Consider the following 24,276-nt stretch of genomic DNA (forward strand, 5'->3'; position numbering starts at 1 on the left):
TTTGGAGTTAAGGTTCGGTGACTACAGGATGTTGAAGTATGGTTGGCTGAATCCCATGTTGTCAAACCTTCATTTGTGTGAGTCCTGGTTCAGAAAATGCAAAGTGCATTTGCACATATGAGGTCGATCTTATAACTAGAGATTGCGGTACAGTGGGGACCAGGAAATGCACCCTTTTCCCCACTGTAGTGTGATCTCAGAGTTTGAATATATAATTTGCAGGGGGTGGGGGTGCAGGGGGGCTTGCCCTCCTGAAAAAATGTTCATGTCACGTGATATGCCATGTCAGACTGCAGTCTTTGGATGTATAGAAAGGTTGCATTCACAACAGGAAGTGTGTTTAAGACATTCTGACCTTATTCGACATTCCAAGTCAAACTTCTTAGTTGATATTTAAGGTAGCAAAGTAGCAATTTATTTTGACTGTCAAATATATGATAGTAAACCTACACACACACACACACACACACACACACACACACACACACACACATGTATATATATATATATATATATATATATATATATATATATATATATATATATATCTTTATTACCATCGAATCATTAGGCTTGGTCACTGACTCTACAGTCAGTCTCATTCTTTCTGAATACCATAAACAAATGTGGAAACCCTTCACCTTCCTTTTCTAAATACCCCTATAAATGGCCAGATCCCATTGTGAAAAGGTTCTAGGTTTGGTAAGTAAGTCCTTGTGGTAAGTACAACCAGTTTTAGCTCATTGTACTGCATAAAGTTAAAGTGCTGTTACTAGCTTTTTAACATTTCTTTGAATATATTCAGATGTTTTTGCACATATGTACATCAGAGACAACTGAACCGGCATGAAAATATATTCTTCCTCTCTCTTAGAAATAACTGCGGAATAAATGAGAATGTGAAAAGTGTCAAATACCACACATTTGCATGAGCTGTAAGCAAATCTACTAGCTCTCACTAGACATCTGGAACTCTTACACATGCTTGATTACGCAATGGTGTGGGCCAGTCCATTTTGCTTGTTCATCCATCCATCAATCCACAACCCCTTTTTCCCATATGGGGTTGGGGTGCCACTTCAACAAACTGACAATTATCTAGACCCAGGGTTTACACTGCCGAGTGGCTAGCCCTGCCATTGTAGTTCATCCATACCAAACACTTGCACACGCACTCACACCTAGGGCCAATTTAGAGCATCCAATCTGCCTACTACATGTCTTTGGAATGTGGAAGGAAACCAGAGCATCTGGAAGAAACCTACGCAAACACAGGGAGGACATGCAGACTCCACTCAGAAAGCACTCCTGTTGAGAATCGAACCAGGGAAGCTCCTGCTGTGAGGTGACATTGCTAACTGCTGCACCACTGTGCCACCCCCTTTTGTACACTTATTATTTTTCTCTAGTGCTAGGTCTATTTCATGCAGAAAAGAATGAGCAGACACCAAACAGCAGTATGCAAGTTAGTATTACTCAAAGGCAATCTGCAGCTGAGTATTCTTTTTAGCAACCAAGATACTAACTTTGTTTTCATAAAGTGCAACTTAACTACTTGAAAAAGGCTACCATGTCAGCTTACTCAATAATATTATAACCTGAAATTTACTGATAATGTCAGACCAACAATATAAGATAATTAGAGGAGAACATTGTACACATGCCAATATACTGTACATTAGAAATGCAGTATTCCAGTCTACTGGAAACTGCAATGGTGCTTTTTCTTAGTCTGTTTTCTGCACAGCTTGATAGAGCATGTCATTAGAATATGTGATTAATTGAAAACTAAAGTTATTCAGCTAGGCTGCTGTGGTGCATGTCCACAGTATGTACTGCTTAACGCTATGGAAATAGTAAGCAATCAGGAGGAACACCCGTAGAAAGCAGAAGATTAAATGTGTATGTGAAAGAGCAACCATAATCAAAATTCATATGCTTCTACTCAGCTGTAATGCCAGAGGTATACATCACAGCAGCTTATATTAATGATATGCAGAACAAAGCAGGGGCTTGGTATGACAGATATATAATAATTAACCAGCTGCAAATTTCCTAAAAAGCAAGAAATGCAAAACAGCTGAATGATCTCTACTACATGTCTGAAGTCATCTGGTCCAAGAGATAAGATATCAGATGCTTGACCAGGGTCTTGTTACTGAATGATTCATTTTGAATAAGCTCTCAATGACAAGCTCATAAATAGCATACAGCAACTCATACAGTTATGGCGATTCACAAATTAGAGAATATTCAAACTAATCAGTCTTTTGTTAAATCAGTAAAAACATGAACACGATAGCAATGAACTGAGTTCCTCCACATTTTTAGATATAAGAAAGGGGTTGCTGTACTTCATTCTGCAGGAAGTGGAAACAAAACTCCATAAATCAATGATTTATTAACAGTTTCTGAAATCACAGCCTTAAATCTTGAGCTTCTTTGACAAGTATGACATCTATTTTTGTTATTTGTCTATAAATGCTTCAGCACCTGTAAGAAATATGTATGTTTGCAACATAATTCTTCAATGTGCAGCTTTTTGTTACATATTTTTTATATTTTACTCATATAAACATCAGTCTGTTGCTTGCAAAATGGATAAATATCACACTGACAGTATATTTCACTGTATAATTCAATCAAGTACAACAAAAAAGGGCAAAATCACAGCTTTTGTCCTGACAATAATTTTGCAGAGCTTCTGGGTAATGCCCTCCATGATACTTTGGACAGATCCACTGAGAAAGGTGTCAAAGGCATGAAATCTTATGATTCACTTGGCGAGTTGAAGATGAGTCTCATCAGCTGCCATCCTTCAAGTGTGGCATCTAAGAGAACCTTGGGAAACAAGCTTTATCATTTAGCGTTTCTGTTCAAAATCAAGTCATAAATATATCCGAAAGATTATTGTTAATAAACATGGCTTTTAGTTATTTATATAGAAACATACATTATCCTAAAAAACATATACTTATTGTCTCTGCCATAGTAATTGTTTTTCTGTATAAAGTTAACCTGCTTGTTTTTTCTTTAATTGTACTTCTTTCTTGCCATGTTTAATACATGCACCTTAATTACTATGTAATGACACACATTAACTATCCTGACCAGATTATAATACCTCTTGCTGCTGTTTAATATATGTTATTATCATGTATCTTAGAAACATGGATGCTGAATGTGAACACAGAAATGATAGTTCTGATGTAAATCAAAGCCTTGCAAGAGCTAATAATCTGTTCCTCTTGTTATGACATCTTAACAATGAGGCTGAGAAAACCAAGGATGTTGCATGGTGTAGCATCACATCTCTTCACTGTCACATAAAGCCAAAAAAAGATAAAACCTTGGCATTTTCCTTCTTATTTCACAAACTGTGTTGCTAGTTTTCAGATACATACCATACAGAGAAAAGGATGTGTCATGTTAATTACATCATTCCTGTAGTTTATTTGAACTTATCAATCATTATGATAACATATATGACCTATGTGTACAAAAAAGTCATATTGTAATTCATATGACGCAGTTGCTTTGAATCAGAGGATATAATTTAGAAGAATATGTTATAGTAGTACCACTTTTTGGAGATACATTTTATGTGCACTGTATGTAGGCCTCAGAATTCTTCTCCTGTAGTACTATCACATTAATAGTGCTCACTAGTTCCACCTCTGATTCTTATTAATTTGTTCCTTACTTAGGATTTAACTGTTGCATGCATCCTGTTATAGCATTTCTTTCTTGCTTACTGCTGTAAAACTTGTCTTTGACTCTTTGAAATTTGCAAATACATAGATACATAAAAATAAATAAACATTGGTAACTTTTGTTCATCATTTGGATCCTTGTTTTCAGTTTTTGGGGTGGGGGTCATGCAGCAACGTTTTCTTTTTCCATCAGACAGGACCTGTTTAAACAGGGAAATATAAAGGAGAGGTATGGATGGTGCAGTGGTGCAGCAGTAACATTGTCACCTCCCAGCAAGAGGTTCTCCGGTTCGATTCTTGGCTGGGTCCCTTCTGTGTGGAGTCTGCATGTCCTCCCTGCGTTCGTGTTGTTTTCCTTTCACATTATAAAAACATGCATCTAGAGCATTTCTCCCTGGGCCTCTGCTGAAAATTGGCTGCATTCCAAGTTGGACTTTCCCAGTTAACAAATGATAAACGAATGCAGTGGACACATGGTTTCATACCCAGATACTTTATGAGTTTTCTGTTCTGAGAAAACTAACACCACGCACCTGTGTCTTAGTCTCTTGGGTGGCTAGTATATCCCAGGCCAGAATCTGGTTCAAAGCCTGGCTTCTCAGACTATTTAGTAGTGCTGATCACTGTAGTATTCCAGGGCCTCCTCTTGTTTTCAGAAACTGGAACCTTTTTAATTTTATATTACCCAATCTAGCATCTGTATAATCTGTGTTGTATGACAACAAGGCAAATGCTGTTTGGCCATATTGTACTAGGAGACTACGTTTATCTTAGCACAGCCTCAGTGTATCAGCTACAGGCATGTATAACATTTAACTAACACCTGATATCATCACAGATTCATGTTGATGCACTCCACAGTTTGGGGTTTTACAGCTAACTTTCACGTATGCTCCACAAAAAAGCAATAAACACACAGTCACATTAACTAGCTTGGTTTACTGAAGTCATATGGTATATTTTTTAAGTATGTTGCTCAAACAAAAATGTACAGTTATTCAGAAAAGTTTCTCTTAGAATGATGTGCCTCTGAGTCAACACCAGTGAAAACATTTGTAAATGGACTTGACCTGTTTTTTTTTCTAACATGGTTGAATGACATTGTCATATCTCTTCAAAACACTCCGAGTAGTGTAGATAAATTTATAAAAACCCTAATGAGTCTCATTGTTTAACTGAACCATTGATTTGCCTTCAGCATTGGCAGAATGTTATATATGCGGTAAACACTGATGTATTTTTTACAGTCATCACTTTGGTATGGGATACATTGATGAATCATGTCCATTTATCTTGTCCTTGTCCAGATGGGTCCTTTATCTATAATCAGGGGACCTTCTAAGCAGACATGCAGGAAACCTTCAAATGCATTTCTCTGAGATGAGATGCTGATCAATGGAACTAATTAAAGCTATGCAAGTATGGTAAAATTATACAAATAATAGTACACAAACCATGTTCATTTGTCTCCTAAATAAACTGAGTCAAACAAGAGGTGATAAAATGGCTGACAACTATACAAATATTTAACTACTGCGTGTAGCCTTCTTAAGGGCATAATGAGGATATTAGTTATAACAACCTGGTAAAATAAATATTCAATTCTTTAATTCTTTTTTAACTGCAGCAGCAGTGTGTGTGTGTGTGTGTGTGTGTGTGTGTGTGTGTGTGTGTGTGTGTGTGTGTGTGTGTGTGTACATATGTGTGAGAGAGAGAGAGAGATAGAGAGAGAGAGAGAAAGGAAGAAAAATAAGTAAATAAATGAGAATATGAGTCAATGAGAAAGGGAAACAATAACTGAGTCAGTTACTGAGTCAGTGACTGAGTGAGTGAAGAAGAAACAGAATAAATAAACGAATAAATAAATGAGACAGAAAGATAGTTAAATCTTCACACATATTGATATGCCAGTGACTGCCAGCTTTTGTTTACAGCATAGAAATCAGTCTAATAATCAGGGAAAGAAAAATCTTCCTGAAACAGATGATTATCCGGGTCTATATCACATAATTGAAATTCCAAAATATTGAACACCATAAGTTTGTACTTGGAATTTCGAAATGTGATAAAATCGGACACTCAGAATAGCGAATTTTTTCCTAGGGAAAAAAATTTGCTTTTCCGAGAAACATACACACAACACAAACGCACCAAAATAAATAATCCACACACATACACTTAAAACCTTACTTCTAACTCTACACTAAACCATACATACATTCCTATCTATCCACTAACCTTAACACGCACCATAACCCTAAGGTCTGTAACTATCGCACACTTACCCTAAGGAGCTATGCACAAACTAAATAATACACACACATACACTTAACAAAACCCTACTTCTAACCCTACACTAAACTGTACATACATTCCTATCTATTCACTAACCTTAACCTGCACCCTAACCCTAAGGTCCGTAACTATCGCACACTTACCCTAAGAAACTATACACAAACAAATTAATACACACATACACTTAACAAAACCCTACTTCTAACCCTACACTAAACCATACATACCTTCCTAGCTATCCACTTACCTTAACCCACACCCTCACCCTAAGATCTGTAACTATCGCACCACAGTGTAAGAAATAGCGAAGCCACAGAACGGCCCACCAAAATCTTGCCCTAGGTAAGAATTTGATGTTCCGCAGCTTCACTATTTTCAGCCTTTGATGTAGTGGTTTCGATATTGTAACAACCGAAGTTTTACAACTTCGATGTTATAATGTAGACCTGATTGTCCTTTGGAAGAATGAAAATAATTGGGATGGAAAAAGGTGACAAAAAAATTTTTCCTTTTAAATTTAGAATACGTAATTTTGGAATCCTGTTATTTCTGATTAGTTCTAGTTTTAGCCAAAGTACTAAAAAATGTTGTCATTTGTTATGATTTTAAGCAAATTCAATCATTAATGCAACATATTAGCATTCAAAAGAAGAACAAATAAGCACACAAAAAACAAAAATAACATTGTTTACAACAGTCCTTCCATCCATCCAAAGCCCCCTTTCACCATTTTTGCACATTGGGTTGGGGTGTCACTTCAACAGTGACAATCATTTAGAGCCAAGGCTTATACCACCAGGTGGCTAGCCCTGCCATGTTATTTCTTCCACACCTCACACTTACACACATTCTCATGTGTATGGCCAATTTAGAGTGTCCACTACACCTACTGCAAGTCCATGGAATCTGGGAGGAAGCTGTAGCACCTAGAGGGAACTCACAGGAACACAGGGAGGACATGCAGACTCTACATAGAAGGCACCCGAGCTGAGAATTGAACCTGGGAACCTCTTTCTGTGAGGTTTTAATGCTATCCCCTGTGCCACAGTGCCATGCTGTTTACAACAGTGTGTATATCAAAGTAAGTACCCTTTATGTTAAAAAGAAAGTTCTTTAAGTATGTGCATTTATTTATTTATTTATTTATTTTATTTATTTTACATTTGTTTACTGGGAAAGTCTGACTGGACACAAGTCTTTTTTCATGGAGGCCTGGGGAGAAAAGCTCCAGTTATTATTATAGAAACAATACAAAAGAAAAAAATACATGGAAAAAATAATATCAGTTCTCACAAAAACAATTACATACTTTTGGCAAGTACTCATAGGAGATATATATTTACATTTAAAACATAGTTATAGCAATTCAATGACATTTACATTTACAGCATAGTTATAACAATTCAATGATGGAGAGAATATAATATTCATTGCACCTGAAGGCTGATAAAGCTACCAAAAAAGAAATAATTGAGATGGAATTTCTAGTTATAGAGGCAGGAGGAATGGGCTATCCCAGAGAGTTGCAAGATAACTGTTGTAAGATTTGTAAATCAACAATTTTAACACATTCAGTTTTAACCAATTTTTTATATCCGGAGGTAATCTAATTTGTTTTCATATTAACAGTGATCTATTCATTCTGGCATATGTTTGCAATATTTTTGCATTCCATAAATAAGGGTTTCATTTAATTTTTGTTTTTTTTTTAAATAACTTTTCTAGTAATGACTAAAGGACTCCAGAGAAGAGAATATTATAATCTAGAGACACTTACAGGAATTGGAGCATTAAAAATAACAAATGTTTTACGTAAATTACATTTGTGCATAGACATTGCAAAAAGCTCTTTATCTCTTTTCAAAAAGATTGTAATATTTCACAATCAGCTTTTAACATAAATTTAAATCTCCATCTAATGTTCTCTTTTATACATAAGTTCTAATTTATGAGAAATAATAAAGGTTCTATGTAGAAAGTTCCATGAAAATACTTTCCAACATAAAAAGAATGCATTTTTGTGCTGATAACAAAATTAACTTTTAACAACTTTAGATAGATTTTTATGACTGATTAACTAAAAGTAATTCCATTAATCATTTTAATATATACTTTTGTATCCTTATCAAGCTTATAAATTTTAGACAAATACAATGTTCCTGAATCAATTTTAAATCATGCTCAATTTAAATCAATAAATGGTGGAACGTTATTCCTTATTGTGTTTGGCATTAATTCCATATTATAATTGATATATTGTCTGTTAGTTTGTATAGTTAGCCAATGGTCTGTATCAATATCATATTTACTCATTACAAAATCAGAAGAGAGTAATTTTGTTCCATTCATTATTTGGTAAAAAAAAAATAAATAAATAAATAAATAAATAAATAACTACAATGATCTTTTAAACTTATCATTTTAGCAAAACTAAAAGCATCAATAAGATCTTCAGTAAATGCTATGGGGAAATATTACAAAGAACAAACCTTTCAAATCTAGGCTCATAAAAATAAATGTATTAAAAGTTTTAAAATATAATTTAAATATATCAGAAGGTTTATTGCTGATTTGAATAAAGTATTTATGTAATAACCATTTAAAACTATTCCCCAGGATCAAAGAATGTTGAGTAGTTATGCTATCTTCACTATTCATCCAGATATTTTCATGAAGATTTTTCCACCTAGCCAGCTAATTAGATTTTAGCCACAAAGTGAAAGTGTTTTATGAAAGATGCTAAGACATATACTTTTATATCCAGAAATCCTATTCTATCATTCTTCTAATCTCTCATATGATGTTTTAAAGCCACTTTAGAATTATGTGGAAGAATTTTAAATGGACATTATTCAATATTTTAAGAAACTCTTTAGAGAGGAAAAAGAGAAGTAATTTGAATAATATATAATATGTTGGTAAAATAATCATCTTAATTAAAGTGAATCAATCTTCCATAGGAAAAATGTTTTGATCCGCTTGTTCATTAATGATCTGATTGTGTCCAAGACATTATTTTTAATAAATGCTATTTTTGTATTTATGTGATAATTCCAAAAGACTTAGCTTGTTTATTGTTTCCTAGACACTTGTGTTTTGTCCAAATAATACTCATTAAATTTCTTCAATGAATCTTTTAATTCTTTATCAACAAGATATTCAGTTTACTATTATTAAAATTAAGACATGATATAAATTCAAAAATGTGTAATGAAGCAGATAATGAAGCTATAGATTTATCAACATTACCAATTGTCAATAAAATGTAACCCACAAAAAGCTGGATTTTATATGTATAATGACCAACAATTTCTAAACTTGATCTTATATTATTAACAAAGAGTTCAATCACAAAAACAAATAATAATGGAGACAATGGACAGCATTGTTTTTTTCCTTTACAAATCTTTAACTTGCTGGGAAATAAAGAGCCTAACTTAATAAAAGAGATGATTTTTGATACAAACAAGTAATATGCTGTAGGAAATTATTTGAAAAATTATAAGGTTCTAACACAGAAGTTAAAAACAATCTATAGAATCAAAAGCTTTATTGAGGTTTAAGTTAATTATTGATAGTTCTTTGCTCATATCATTGTCATATCCCAATAATATAAATATTCTAGTAATAGTATAATATATTTTTATGTCAATATAGAGTCAGTTTGATCCTCATCAATTAGTACAGAAAAACGTTTAATTTTGATAGCATAAATAGACATAAAGATTTCAGAATCAGTGTTTAAAAGAGATATAGGTCTATAAGAGGAACATAGCAATGAGTTTTTGTCTTGCTTAAGTATAGTGAAAATAATTGTATACCTCCAAGAATATGAGACATTAGATCTGCCTTTAAATGGAGAAAAAAGTTGCAATAAGATAAATTATGCTTCATGAAGTAAAATTTTATAAAGTTCAGGTATAATTCCAACATTACCAGGATTTTTATTATCTTTTAACTTTTTTTTTATTTCTTTATTTTATCTCTGTCATTGTAATATGTTTTCAATTTTCTAATTGTGTAAATTATGTCTTAAAACATTTAACTTTTACTCTTTGCAGTTTACTATCATTTGAATTATTAATTTTAATAAAATAGTCCATAAAATAGTCTATAATTTCTTCTTATCTGCTGCTTTTTTATTACTGACTGATATAGTAACCTTTTCAGCATGATTAGACATAATATATATATATATATATATATATATATATATATATATATATATATATATATATATATATTTATATATATATATATATATATATATATATATATATATATATATATACTGCTGGGATTTACAGAATAAGATTATAATTTGATTTTTCAAAGTTAATTGATACTTATGATGAATTTCTAGTTATTCAAAGGTTTTTTTTCATTTCAATAAGTTGATCTTTATTACCTTTGTGTATATTCAGTTTTTAGGTGTCTATCTAGTTTTGTAATTTTAATAATTCTTTATTCCATTCTTCCCTTTTATTGGCATATTACCACATCATTTACTATATATGTAAGTTTTTAAAGAATGCCAATGAAATATATCCAAAACCTCTCCATTGCAATTTATGTCTAAAAGCTGTTGAATTTCTTAAAGAAACAATTTTTAAAAAGAACATCTTTTAATTTTATTATAAAGGCTGGTAGTCAATGACAAGAAACTGTTTCTAGGTATAACAATAATTTCACAGGTAATAGCATTATGGTCTGATAAGGAACATGACACCACTTTGACTTTTTCAATCAGGAAATTAAATCATTTGAAATAAATAAAAAAAAAATGTCCAATTCTGGACTGAGTTCCAAATCTATATGAATAATAAGTACAAAATAAAGAATCAGTTTCAGCAAAATCATTAATATCTTTAATATTAATTGTTTCAAATGCAAGTGTTTCAAAAACAATAGAGCATTGGCGCTAGCAGAAAATCTGGTTTTGATAGAAGCACTAGTGTCTTTTTCATTTAGCTGACATGTAAAATCACCAACCATTGTAAGGCTTCCTTTCATATTTGAAATTATAATATCTAGGTATTTTTTGGTAATTATGCTCCCCTTCCTTGGATTAAATAAACATTTGATAAAGTACATAGTGCTATCATTATAAGTATTAATTATTTTTGGCATTAGCACATTATTTTTCCATAGAACTACAACACCTCTTCTCTTTTCTTCAGAATTGTATCTAAACAAAAGTGTAACATTCTTTGTATTCAGTATAAAAGCATGAGCTTTATACATGTTTAAATACTAAATAAACTTCCCTTCTTGCAAACACTTTTAAGCCCATTAACATTAACTAATAAACAATTTAACTGAGACATTTTTTTTTTATTTTTATTTGCATTTGTTTACATATTAAACTCTAACAGTATAAGAGAAAACATAAAGGCCGGGATTCACTAATCCCCCGTGTAAGACTAACTACGCCTTACACGGACACTGCAGTGTAAGGCTATAATGTCAGCACGTCATGCATATTCATGAGGGTGCGCTGACTCACTCTAAGTCTTACACGGACCATGCACGAGTGCAGGGGGCATGTCAGACTGCCGAGCAGTCCAAATATCCATGCCCCTGCAAGTGCCTAAACTGCAAATTTCAACAGAAATGAGCGAGTATGCTCAAATATCCACATACACAACACTACACTCCCGAACATTCTAAATCCCTGTACAAGTGTAAAACGTAAAGGTGTCCTTTTTTTTTATTATTCCCGATATAGCTGCCCGTATTTGCGCGTGTATGTGCGGGTTTGCCCATTGCTTAGCTACAGTTAGCAGTGTAGACATTGAAGAGGATAATAAACTATTTATATGCAAATGAAGGGAAATAGCAATAGCATAGTGGTAGAGCCCTCGCACAACGAGTATGCAGTCTGGGTTCGAGTCCCTCCACTCCACTACCTATTTTCTGTAGGAAATGTGTGCATAAAAATAATTCCTGACATTTACCTTTTAAATCCCAGTAAAATGCATTGAAATGGCCTATGCGTTAGTGAACAATATATATATATATATATATATATATATATATATATAAGAAGGTGGAATGGTCATGCATACTGATAAAGGCATAAGTAATGTATCTTAAGCAATGTGAAGCACTGCTAAGCAAAGTCCACTAGTATTAAGCACAGTGAAGTATAATTGCTCATAGCTTAGCAGTGCTTTAACTAGTGCAATAGTTTTGCACGGAGCTGCGCACCGCGCCAACTAGTGCAACGTTGGGCAACTTCGGACAACGTCGGGCAGCATAGAACAACATACAGCAATGTTGGGCAAAGCTGAGCAAAGTCGGCTAAACACAGCCACACCCCTTATCTGGTCTGGCCAGTAGTAAAATAAAAAGCAATGACAGGCCTCAAACCCAGGATACTGTGCACCATAGTCACAGTACTAAACCACTAAAAATGACAGCTTTAAATATGGATGCATTTCCAACACACTCATATATATCAATGGATGTTTACCCATTGCTAAGCAGGTTTGCTCTTAGCTGAGATATTTCAAAACCGGCCAATCACAAATAAGTGCGGGAAATGAGGCATATTTAAGCTCCATAGGTGGGAATAATTGCCATAACTGGTTGTAGCTCCCATTTGCAGACAGTATGGCCAGTGCTGGAGAGGGCTCTCATTTTCAAGCACAACGGTGGGGCATTGAGGAGTCAAAATACATGGTTTGGCTCCTTGTCCATCATCATGATGCAAGACTCCTGCAGGGCCAGTTCCAGGGCACGGAATACAAAGCGGAAGCCTGGAACTGTTTAGCACATGATCTCACCAGTGCCACAGGCATCCCTCAGACTGGTGAGCATGTCAGACACCACCATGCAGACCTGAAGAGATGCAAGGAGGACCAACTGAACCACTGGATACAGGGAGGCACGTGGAATGCCAAATGCCCCACTACTGAGTATGTAGCCATGGAATGAAGTGTGTAAGAATTGCTATTGTAGTCTATATTATGGATAGGTATGTCTCAATATCCCTTCATTTACTTCACAGCTGCAGGTGTCCATGTTGTGAATCAGCAAGCCTATGCAGATAGGCTGCTAAGGCTGTGCCACCAGGCAGGTTAGTAAATATTCTGCATGTGTGGTCATATAAAATAAGTGAGACAGCGTGAAAAGGTGTTGTTACCCATTAATAAAGGTATAAAAAGTGTGGAATAACTTCTCTGCATATACTGTTATATAAAATAAGTGAGACAGTGTGAAAAGGTGTTGTAATCCATTAATAAAGGTATAAAAAGTATTGAATAAAAGACCTCTGCATGCACTGATATATCAGATAATTGAGAGAGCCACTAGAAAAGTGTGTAATGTAATTAATAACGGTATAATTCCTGGAGTATGTCCGTGCACTTTCTGCAATATGTTGTTTTACCCTTGCATAATAGAAATAGTACTGTTGTATTAACTGCAGTCAACCCACACATGGGTAGGCCCATTTAAAGTGGATGAAAGGAGTGCCAGTAGCTGTTAAGCATATATATATATATATATATATATATATATATATATATATATATATATATACAGTCCTCAACTGTTGGTTAATGGCCGACATGTACAGGTTAATCTGGCACATGAGTAGTTTGATAATGTGTTCCCCAGAAATGTCAGTATGCTGCCAGAAATGTAGGGGGCTGCTAACATATATCTGATAATGTCACCTGAACACATCCAGATATGTAGATACATAAATATAAATGAAAAATATAAATATGTAGCAGTAACATCTGCATCCAGGACAGTTTGTATGTCAGATACAGGTCAGGTATATCAAGAACTAGCAAAACCCATTTCACAATTTAACGGACATTGCCTAGTGTAATAATACATGTAGGGGATTATTTAACTGCAGTCAATAGGAATGTAGTGTAAACTATAAGTATAGATAAGTTGTTAATGGAGGTATATTTTTACACCCCACTGTATGTGCATAAACAATGCAATTCCACACCTGAATGGGTATGTCTATTCTCATAACATTTGCTGGGACACATGTCCTATTGTTATATAAATATCTGCATTTACCTCGATGCATGTGCCCTGTTCAGATACCACATTCTTGGTGGCCTGTTGCCACCAATCAATCCTGCATGCTGTTGGAATGTCCACTGTTGTTCTATATATGCATGTGTTATGTTTGCTGTTCAACTGTTTGAACTCTGGTGTGTTGGGTTAATGGGAATACTACTGTATGCTGTTACAACTAAACTGGAATGCTGTTGGCTATTACTAACCCATATTGTCATTAAATCCTCCTAAACATAGAACGTATGGGAAGGCCGGTCCCAGTGGACCCACCTGTCCCACCTCAGCTAGCGATGGCACCTGGCACCAGCAGTTCCGGTGCCCAGCCCGGGACCCCCTCTTCCGTTGGTACTGTGCCACCTTTGGGTGGAAGCGATGCAGGGGATGGGGCTTGTCCCCCCCGTGCAAGTGTGGGTGGAGGAGGGCCACCTCTCACCCTCCGAATGGTCCAAGCTGTGTTGCATAGGGAGATCCAGCATTCAGTCGCTGATCCTCTACGCCAGCTCAAGGCAAGAGTGGCGTGACTCATGGGTGAGCCTACCCCTCCTACGCAGCCCCAGCACAGCCACCCCCCAGGCTGTGAAGGTGCAGTGGTGACTGGCTATGGGTGGGGATCTCAGTTCCACTGTTGCCATCTGTGGGCTCATGGGCTTGCGATTTCCAAGCACCCTTCCCCGTCAATGGTGTTCACCCACCCCATGTGTCATACTTTGCCCCTGTATGCATCTTGTCTTGTCTGTTTACCTCCCCAACCTACCTCCCAAAATATACCTACTTCCCCTACCCCACATTCCACTCTCACCAGAAAAAAAAAAAAAGGGCAATCTGCACCCAAAAAAAATTACACCCCATACATAGTTGCCCAATTCGCACACATGTCCGCTGGACACAAACAGAAATTTATTTGGCAGTATAACATACTTTGTTGTCCTCACCCCTCTTTCAGGGGTGGAAGGTTTCAAAATTCCATTCAAATTACTAGTATATGCACAGCTGTTGCTGTTAAAGAAATGGGCAGCTATGGACCTTCCCTACAACTGTCCTGCACATCCCGATCTGTTTTCCCTACTGTCTTTCTCTCTTTGTGCCCCTTTTTCACCACATTCCTATCTCCCCATTTTCTTTTCTTTCAAAGAAATGAGCGCGGGGGTTAGCGGGAGTAAGCACTTTTAAGCAGTAGTTAGCGGGCTTGCGCGAGTGTGCACTTGTGTGCGCTTAGCTAAGTATTGCTAAGCATCACGGAAACACGCTTACAACTGCTTAAAAGTGCCTTAGTCACTTTGTATGTCAGGGCCCTTGTTCTGCTCAGCAGCAAAATAAAATACCTCTGTCACTCTTGAACCCCGGACCTTGTACACACTAGACTGCATGAAGTACCACTGAGCCTGGTAAACATACAACAAATTGGTGCTGAAACCAATATATCATGCATCAGAATGAGTGAATGTAAAGGCCAAATAGGAATGCCATAACACAAATCCTGTTCTGTGGATCTTTACCAGCAGTCCTTGTGGAATTGCATTACATGACAGTGAAAAGAGAACCAGACATTCTAGCAGGAAATAATGTTACAGCAGCACTTCACAACCCCCACACAGTATTATAGCAGGACAAACACTAGCATATCTGACTAGAGTAGAGGCCATACTTCCCAAGTAAGAGTTAGACACCACTTGTACTTCAGGGAATGTGTATTAATCCATATGCTCTGGTTCTCTCAAAGTCTCAACCTAATGTTACTAATATTGTAAAGATGTACCTCACTTCGACCTACTTTACCCTGAGTCTGTTCAAATATGTACCTGAGTGTTTGAGAGGTCTGGCAGAGGCAGAAACACACAGGCATATCAGCTATTCTGCTGTTACACACTGTGCAAATAGCTTTAGAAGGAGTTCCAGAAGCATACCCTTATGTAGGAGTACAACACTGAAATACCAAGGGATGTAGCCATGTACTGGTAGCAACCATCTGTGACAATGTCATTGTTCCAGTGCAGAAAAGACCGGTGTGGTGCACAAACAATAACAGGCTAACCTCGTGCAACCATCTGGATAGGTCCACAGTTGGGAGCTACGCAGACAAACTACTTGCCTTGTTAAACTAATAGGTACACAGCACCCCTTTAATTCCAGCAAGATAAAGTTCACACATTAAGACATAAATGCTCTCTGTCCTACTGCATCCCTACCCAAATGTACAATAAACCTGTGTGTTCAGGGTCTACCAAGGATGTAGGTAGGCGTACTCAGTACAGAACTTTATACTGTTTTCATAAGCAGCCTGCACCAATGTCAACAGTAAAAAAGTACAAACTGTTCAAAAGTGAGTGAATAAATATTCACAGTATAGCAATTCACAAACTGTTCATGTGCCAAATGAATACATCTCAATAACTACTTTTGTATGGCAGTAAATTGTATAAGTAGAAAAGAAACTACATACTCCCATGTATCTTGTGTTAGCATATGTAGGGGTGAGTACAATTCTACACTGACAACTGTGTAGTGGAAGTGGCAACATTCAGGTCTGAGTACAACAATTATATCACTGGCTACACCCCTAGCTTCAGATATAAGAACTATACCAACCTTCTGACTTACACAACGGTCTCCACAGCAAACAAGCATGGCCCCCACTCTGGAAAGCTGAAAGGGCTATGCCTACCTGACATAGCAATTTATAGCATTGTGTTGCTATGACAGTGAGTACTGTAATTACCACACAGCAGGCTGCATGCAATTACCAAATGGTGGCCACCAATTGGTGCAGAGGCCATCACATGCACATGTGCAGATACCTATAAAAGCAGGCTCTACCTGTTGGCCACACATGCAATCATCCCATTGCAGATGGTGAGAGAGAGAGAAAGAGAGAGACACAGAGACAGAGAGAGTGAGAGGGAGACTCACACCCCCACCCACACCAGTGGAAAAAAATATATAAACTAATAAAAAAAAAGAAAATATAACATAAAACAAAGTTATTACATTCAGCCAAAGAGACAGCTAAGTGTAAAATACGAACGCATACAAAGGAAAGGTATGTAACAGATATATATTTACTGGCATATAGTAGATGTATTTGAAGACCACTCTACATACTTTGAAACATCAACATGTGGCAGCAGTCTATGCACAGATACCCTGCATAACTACTGCCATGGACATATCAGTGTGTAGCTGTGTGCAGTGGGACATAACTGTGATATATGTAGCTCAGCATTAAATGTCAAGCATCTGAACCATGTTATCTGTGTTCTGTACAGAAGTGTGGACAATGTCTGTTTGGGGGAGTAGTGCATAAAGCTATATAACCATGGATGTGACAGAGTAACAAATGCATAATAGTCATATCAATGTGTAGCTTAGCATTGGCAACAGCTGTACCAGGCTAGTATGGTAATTAAGCATTTTCAGCTATATATACACCCTCTAATATTACTGTGTGCTCACATGTGACTCCTGTTGATGTTGCAGCAAGGCACAACAGGTCAGCCGTGAGGTACATGCGCCTACAACAGTGTGGTCCTTGTGTGTGTATGGCACACAGATATGGAGAGATCTGTCTGTGTTAGATATATTAGCATCTGTACATGTGCATAGAGCAAGGGACATACTGCAACTGTTTGTGAAAGGTAGATACATATACGTTATTGAAGGTTGTTATGTGCATATTCCTATATAGGTTGTAGTGTGTGGCAAACCAGACAGCATACAGTGCTAGTATACGACATGTGGTGGTTGAATGCTGTGGGTATGATTCGTCAGGTTTGCAGTGTTGCAGCCAGTGAGGCCTGCTAAAGCTACATGGGCTGAGAACACCTTCAATGCATTCTGCACAACACTGTGCGATATTATGACATAACTATATACCTCACAACCTTCCCATACTCAATAATCCCACCATGAAAGGTGGACTGTATATGTGCCTATATGTATATCAATATGTACACCAATGGATGTTCATATGTATATGTATATATATATATATATATATCTATATATATATATATATATATCTATATATATATATATATATATATATACATATATATACATATATATATATATCTATATATATATATATATATATATATATATGTATGTATATATATATATATATATATATATGTAGAGTGAAAGAGAGAGACAGGGTCAAATTTACTGCAATAGATGCCTGGTGACAAAGCCATGGATTCAGGCTCAATGTTGACACTGCATTGGCATTCCTCCTTGCAAAAACTCAGTACCCATTAACTACCACATAGATGGTAGTCTACCTAACACTGAAGGTGTGATAATAGACCATGGGACACAGGTGGACAGTAGTCTCCCCTTTGATTGTCACAGTGCCACACTAGTCATGTAACCTGTCTATGTGGTACACGTATTTACAAAAGGTGTGTCATCCAGGAAAGTATAGGTTAGTGTTCCCCTGTACCCCACACACAGAAAACACATTATAGAGTACAATGCCCCATGTGGTATGTACCTCACAAGACATCTACAGTAACTGGAAAGGACACAGACATACCTCACAAATGGTAATACCGGCCTCAAACAGATACCCTATGCAGATCGTCCCACAAAACAACAGCTAGACTGTGTCGCATACCGTCTACCCAGAGGTGACCTCTGCCTAACATGCAAAGCTATGTGAAACCCAGAGCTGTTGGACATGCTCCACGTAATCAGATCACAATCCCTAAGAACTACATGCTCTAGGGACATAAAGCTTGTCACCTCAATAAACAGCACATGCTGGACGGATAGATCCCTGTCTCAGAGACATCCCATACCCTGGCACAAACCACCTATCAATAGCAAACGAAACTCCTAATTAGCAGTCATCATATATAAACCTGATGATTGTGTGTGAGATAGGAAATACACCCCGGGAATCACCTCTGTGGCTCTGCTTGACAGGGCCACGTGAAATGAAATCACACATGTTTCAAAGGCCAGGGTAGCGTATGGCTAGACATCTATAGGTCCTAGGGCCAATAGCCTATAACCTACCTACGAACCGATACACACCCACATGTACCTGTTGCAATAATTGCTTTGTGAGGTTGACTGAGTGTGATGGTGAATGTGTTGGTGAATGTGTCCAAGTTCTGTATATGTGTGATAGCTAAGTGGGAAACTGTTTCTGTCATGGTATGTAGTGTCCTAGCTGTGAACCCAGTAAAATATGTGTATGCTATTGCTAGGCACAAAAAGCAGTATGCCAGACGGTCTGACGTAGTGTGTTGTGTCGCCTGGGGTGTTCCATTGTAGGCTACAGCAGTACATGTATGCTTATTGAGTGTTACTGCTGGTGAATCCAACCCCTGAATGAACTGTAGTACTACCTGAAGCTGTATGCCTAAACAGCACAGTAAGGTGTATGTACACATGTCCTGGAACCACTGTATTGTCTGTTCCCTGTAGTCCTCCAGATGACTTGTAACTACTGACACACAGTACTGTATGGTACACAGGTAAAGGTCGTGTGTGTTGCCATACCTTTGTGTGTGGGATGTATGTCTGATGTGTGTGTGTGTGTATGCCTGTACCATGGCCTCAGTCATATGTATGTTACAGGATATAGGTGTGTATCTAGCAACATGTATAGTGTAATACAGCAGTATGCCACCTATATTGACAAATGAGCACATATGTTAGGCAGGGGTTTGCCATCAATGACTAGTGCGGTATGCTGGCAATGGCAATACTGTGACTGGATCCTACAATCATTGCAATGGATTACATGTTACGTTATGCATTAGCATGATATATACCCCCTGTGGCTAGGTGGTGCATTGTGTCGCATACAATGTGCCATATACTGTTATATAGTCTTACATACTGGTTTATCTTTGTTGCTGTGCAGAACATGGTTTGATATACAGGTGGTGGGGTAGCCATCCACCCCCTCACCAGAGTGGTGGAGCTACTAATGAGCCAGGTGGCTCCTGGCCAACAACAGCAACAACAACTGACATGTGTCATCATGGAGACCGGAGCCACCCAGCAAGTTGACATGGAGCGTGCAGGTAACATGTCATAGCTGTACACTACTGTTACCTCTATTGGTAGATCATGCTTATGTGAGATGTGCAGTGTGTAGTTACAAGATGTGGTGCCTAGTGTTGTGCAATAATAATATTTTGGAATATAATATGCAGGCCTGTGACTGTCAACAGTCATACTACTGTAAGATTGCAAACAAACAGTAGCAATGCCACATTTGTTGCCACTGACAAACTGTCTCATACCCTTGTAGGTCCCTCTGGTGTGACAGCAAGGCAGGAGACCCATGCTGGTGAGTGTGTTCTACATTTATTATTGCTAAATAAATGTGCATGTCATAGGTGAGGTGTAGGCCATGTACACGTCACACACCTGTGCATAATGCATGCTGTGCATGTTTTCTGTGAGACTATGCACATCTCAGTAACGTGAGTAGCTGATTCAAACACATGCAATACACAGAGCATCCCACACAATTGTGGCAACACTGTAGTGGACTTTTGGTAGGCACAGTCGATACACATGCACACAACACACACAAATGTGTCATACGCAGTACATGTTAACATGCTACACATGCCGTATTCATACACACGCTGTAAGGTCACACTTCAGTATCCCAAATGTCATCCACACAGCACACATAACATACCTGAGGGGTAGAGTCCTCTCATGTGGCTGTGTGACACTCTTCAACACATAACACATTCATCTTAGGTAATGCCCCCTACTGTGCACCTTGTGAACCCATGTAACAGCTGTGCATGAAATGGTGAATGTAGCCATGGTACTGCAGTTCAGGTACAGCATGTTATGTAACGGTCCGGCACACTTTAGTAGCCTTGAGTGACCACATGATGCTGCATGATTATGTCACATGGTACTACACCACATCCAATTACAGTGGCCACAGTACTACACATACCATTAATTGCTATGCACCACAATGTTGTGTGTGTGCAAACATATGCACCAATACACAATCTGCATAGCAATCACCATTTTACAAAGTGACACACATGTCTTGTAATACTATTGAGGGTATAGGTCACATGATACACATTGTGTATGTGTGAGGTTTAATGTTGCAGTTGTGTGGTAGCATGCCATATCATGCTTGCCACTAGCATGTCCACAATATGTCCTACACTCACCATTACCATTCTACAATGTCTATGTTGAGCAATGGTATTCCATCAGGTATACATGCACCACTCATCCTGTGTGTATGCATAGCATGCATGTGCTAAACCTGTGTCCACAATTGTCTGCTAAAGACACAGATGCTCTAATCAGAAATGGATATCTATGTGACACACTGATACACATCCAGCTATGGTATGTATACCTGTGAGTGATGGTGCACAGGACATTGCAAAGACGTTAATACTCTCACAGCAGTGTTGTGTCCATGTACACATTGCATTCCAGGGTGAGGCCAATCACTGAACAAAACACACATGTATCAAAGCCATGTATACTGTTATTAGCAAGGGTTGTCTACACTTACATTGCATGCTGTTGAGCAACACACGTCCTGCATGCTGTCACATTTGATATAAATGTTTGGCTTGTGATACTGTACCCCACCATCACACACTATTGAGTATGTTCTGGATTGCTGGTGGTGTGTGTGTGTCTGTGTGTGTGAGTCTGTTGTAGTGAGGAGTGTATATGCATTCATGTGTGCATGTGTGCATGTGTTCATGTGTGTATGTGTTCATGTGTGCATGTGTGCATGTGTTCATGTGTGCATGTGTTCATGTGTTCATGTGTTCATACGTTCATGTGTTCATGTGTTCATGTGTGCATGTGTGCATGTGTTCATGTGTTCATGTGTGCATGTGTTCATGTGTTCATGTGTGCATGTGTGCATGTGTTCATGTGTTCACGTGTGCATGTGTCCATGTGTCCATGTGTTCATGTGTTCATGTGTGCATGTGTGCATGTATAGTTGATTTCTTTGAAACAGTTACCAAAGCCATACATGAGGGCAAGGTAGTCCACACAGCCTACCTGGACCTCGCAAAAGCCTTCGACACAATACCCCACTCAGGCATCATAAATAAGCTTACCAGCTTAAATATCAACCCCTATATCACAAGATGGGTTGCAGACTGGCTCAGAGATGGAACCCACATGGTCAGAATCGCAGGTGCCATGTCCGAATCCAAACCAGTTACAAGCGGTGTCCCACAGGGCTCAGTTCTGGGACCTCTCTTGTTTGGTATATACTTTTCTGAGGTTTAGGCTAACACAGGGGGATTATGGCTGACAAAGTTCGCAGATGACTGCAAACTGGAGGCCATAATCGAATCTCCAGCTGACACAAGCATCCTCCAAAAGGGTCTCACAGAGACATATGCTTGCTGCCAGAGCCACGGCCTCAAGCTAAATGCTAAAAAGTGCATAGGCATCCCATTTGTGAAAAACAAGGTGCCCACCAATTACCACATAGGTGGTAATCCATTAAGTACGGAAGAAGTAATTAGAGATTTGGGGACCAACGTAGATAGTAATCTCTCCTTTGATAATCACGTTGCCAAAGTGGTTAGAAAGACCTTCTATATAGCCCACCTTATCACAAAAGGGTTCGCATCTAGATCAAGAGAGGTCATTGTGCCCCTCTACTCATCACTCATCAGGCCCATAATTGAATACAATGCCCCTTTTGGGATGTACCTTACCCGACACCTACAGCAACTGGAGAAACCCCAAAAGTACCTCACCAAGAGGATCATGGGTTACAAACAGATGTCCTATGCAGCTCAACTAAAGAAACTCCAGCTCTACTCAGTTGCTTACCGCCTACTTAGAGGTGATCTATGCCTGACGTACAAAGCCATGTCAAACCCTGAATTAATGGACATGCTCCACCTCAAACAATCCAAGTCCCTTAGAGCTACACGCTCCAGGGACCTAAACCTCAACACAAAAATAAATAGGACATGCTGGAGGGACAGATTCATTTCCCAGAGGCTCCCCTCACTCTGGAATAGAATCCCAATTCATGTTAGACATAGCCCCTTGCTGACCCTCTTCAAGCGAAATCTGGATGCGTGGATGGGAAATCGCAAATTCACCCCTGGGATCTCTTCTGTGTCCTGGCTAGACAGAGGCACAGTAACCTAATCGTAAAAGGGTACCTTCTGTGACCTACTTTACAGGCTAATCTAATAGGGAGGCGGAAGCTAAATACACTCTGGCTAGGCTTGTAAATGCCCTAGGGCAGATAGCCTAGTATCTATCTATGAACCTATGAACCTATGTGTTCATGTGCTCATGTCTGCATGTGTGCATGTGTTCATGTGTTCATGTGTTCATGTGTTCATGTGTGCATGTGTTCATGTGTTCATGTGTGCATGTGTGCATGTGTGCATGTGTGCATGTGTTCATGTGTGCATGTGTGCAGACATCATGTACAGGTCGTAAAGTGTGTTTCCTGTCTTCCTCTCACAGGTACTGACTTTGGGCTGGTTCAATGCAGCGGACAAACCAATGTAACTGAGCAAAATGGTGATGATGATGATGATGATAGGTGTGTTGAGGCACAGGCATGTTTTCCAGGGTCTGTCGTTGGGCTGCCAATCGACAGTACACAAGTGTCCACATCATCCATGCACACAGTCATACTGCCAATACATCCATCACCAATGCCCTTAGCTGAGGGACAGCATATAGCCAGCATTGGCCAGGATGGTGTGGTATCCATGCCACATGCATCCCAACACAGCAGCCATACCCAGATGTCTGGAAGGATACCACATAGGCAGATGTCCAGGGGTTCTCGACAGAGCACTGCTGCTCATCATGTCACTGGCAGGCGTGCCACAGGTCTGACAATGTCATGCATGTTCCATCAGGCTGTCATGGAGGCACAGGCATGTATGGAATGGTACATCAGACTGGGACTAAGGGCACAGAGGGCACATAACACCGCTTTAAATGACAGTATCCGTGACCTAGCAAGTGCCATCCATAATTACACTGAGGTCATGGATAGACATTGGGGTGAGACATTAGATGTCCTCCACAATGTCATGTCCATGTGTCAGGACAGTGCGGGACGGGTGAGACATCGACATGGATGTATGCCAGCAACATCAGCAGCTGGAAGTCACCACGGATGTCTGTCAAGTCACAGCCCCTCCCGTAGTGCCAGTACCAGCCCCAGCAATGCTGGGAGTGGGCTGTCCATAGATCGTCC

The sequence above is a fragment of the Protopterus annectens genome, chromosome 1.part0 (genome assembly GCF_019279795.1).
Source record: "Protopterus annectens isolate FY-2018-M chromosome 1.part0, PAN1.0, whole genome shotgun sequence".
NCBI lineage: Eukaryota > Metazoa > Chordata > Ceratodontiformes > Protopteridae > Protopterus > Protopterus annectens.